This window comes from Orycteropus afer, unplaced genomic scaffold (genome assembly GCF_000298275.1).
Source record: "Orycteropus afer afer isolate SDZICR_OR568_19922 unplaced genomic scaffold, OryAfe1.0 scaffold00020, whole genome shotgun sequence".
Classification (NCBI taxonomy): Eukaryota; Metazoa; Chordata; class Mammalia; order Tubulidentata; family Orycteropodidae; genus Orycteropus; species Orycteropus afer.
Window position 1 is genome coordinate 15,237,245 of NW_006921607.1, and position 2,344 is coordinate 15,239,588.

General features: G+C 46.5%; 1 protein-coding gene across 1 annotated transcript in view; it reads left to right on the forward strand.

Annotated features, from left to right (window-relative positions):
- Positions 1–2,344, forward strand: part of LOC103191872 (lipopolysaccharide binding protein) — a 30,912-nt gene that overhangs the window by 15,882 nt on the left and 12,686 nt on the right. The gene's annotated exons all lie outside the window — the stretch shown is intronic.

Below are 2,344 nucleotides of genomic sequence, written 5' to 3' on the forward strand. Positions count from 1 at the left end.
GGGTCGCTATGAATCGGGTCCGACTTGATGGCACATAACAACAACAACAGGACTTCCAGTCTGGTCTTGAATAGCAGTGATGAGAGAGGGCTTCCTTGACTTGATCCTGATCATAAGGGAAAAGCTCTTAGTCTTGATCCATTCAGTGTGATGTTCACTGTGTGTTTTCCATAACTCCCCTTTGTCAGATTGAGGAATTTCCCTTCTATTTCTAGCTTATTGAGTGGCTTTTGTTACGAACGGGTGTTGGATTTTGTCAGATGCTTTTTCTGCATCAGTTGCGGTCCTCATGTGTTTCTTCTCCTGTGTTCTGTGGACGTGTCACTGGTTGATTTTCTGATGTTGAACCACGCTTACTTACATGGCTCGGCTAAATCCCACTTGGTCATGGTGGATAATCCTTTTAATATGCTTTTGGGTTCAGTTTTCTAGTATCTTATTGAGGATTATTGCATCTATTTGTTGGTCTGTGGTTTTATTGTCAGGCCTGGTGTTAGGAAAATGCTAACTTACAGAATGAGTTAGGAAGTATTCCCTCCTCTTCTATTTTTTGGAAAATTTTAATAAGAAATGGAGTCACTTCCACAAATGTTTGGTAAAATTCCAGACCTCACTATTTAGAACTGCATTGTATTTCACCATGTTCTAGTTACCTAGTGCCACTCTGACAAGAAAATACCACAAATGGGATGGCTTGAACACACAGGAGTTTATTCTCTTACAGTTCGGGAGGCTAGAAGTCCGAGTTCAAAGTGCCAGGCTCTAGGGGCTGTGTGAAAGCCCCTCAACCTTGGGCTTCAGCTCTGCCTCTTGCTCCCGGCCCACTGAAGCTAGAGGCATCTCTTCACTCAGGCAGCTACTTGCTGCTGAGGCTAACAAGCCCAAGGTGGACAAATAAAATGGCACAGTCCTGATGTTACCAAACCACATGGCAGGCCATTAATTCAAGTCCATTGAAAGTCCCAAGGTCAGCAGAGCATAGCAGGCTCCTGAACAACAAACGACTTGGCTACATGCAGAGTCCAAGCGTGCCATATGCTAGAGACTATCCCTAAGGTTTCTCCTTATATAAAGGAAGCAGACTACATCCCTAAGGCAGCTACTCAGCTGCTCACAGTAGATCACACCATGGAGTTGATTACCAGTCTCATCATGGGGAATACTCCATCCAGCTGCCCAGCCACTCAACCAGGCCCAGCCAAGTTGACGCATAACCTTAACCACCACACAGCATATGGATGTGTCTTCTTTTATTTTGTAAGTTTCCAACTGATGGACAGTTAGGGTTTTCCCATTTGTATTGGTTTCCTGGGGCTAGCATAACAAAATACCACAAATTGGGCAGCTTATGTAATAACTGAAACTTATTGTCTCACCATTCTGGAGGCCAGACGTCCAAATTAGGCTATTGGCTGTGTTGGTTCCTTCTGAGGACTCAGAGAGAATCTGTCCCATGCTTCTCCCCTAGCTTCTGGTAGCTCTAGGCATTCCTTGACTTGCAGTTGCAACATGACAGGGTGTTTTCTTCAGTCTTCCTGTCTGTCTATCTTCTCTTTTATGAGGACACCAGTCATATAGGGTCAGGACCCACCCCACCTAAAGTATGATCTCATGCTAACCTAACTAACAGCATCTTCAAATCCCCTATTGCTAAACAGGGTCACATTCACAGGTACAGGGGTGAGGATTCAAATATCTTTTGGGGAGGAGACACAATTCAGTCCATCACATCAGCTTTTGCATTACAAACGGAGCTGCAGGGAGTCTCTCTGTGCATGCCTCTCACCCACATGTGCAAGGGCACCGTAGGATAGCATCCACAAGTGGAACCCCTGCATCCAGCTGGGGTCCACACCGAACGTTTTAAATTTGCACACTGGCAAACTGTCTCATGACTTCATGTCTCCTGTGGTGGTTAAGGTCAGGTGTCAACTTGGCTGGGCCTGGTTTTGAGTGGCTGGGCAGCTGGATGTAGTTATTCCCCATGATGAGACTGGTAATCAACTCCACAGTGGAATCTGCTTCGAGCAGCTGAGTAGCTGCCTTAGGGGGTGGTCTGCTCCCAGTATATAAGAAGAAGCATTGAGAAAGGGCTCTGGAGCTTTTGGGCATGCTTGGACCCTGCATGTAGCCGAGTCTTCATCTCAATGGCCCGCCATGTTGTCTGCTGCTCTTGGGACTGTTAACAGACTTGAATTAGTGGCCTGCCATGTTGCTTGATAATCCTGGGACTGTGCCATTTTACTTGCTGACCTTGGGTTTGTCAGCCTCAGCAGCCAGCAGCTTTCTGAGCCAAGAGATGCCTCCAGTTTCAGTGGGCTGGGAGCAAGAGGCAGAGCTGAAG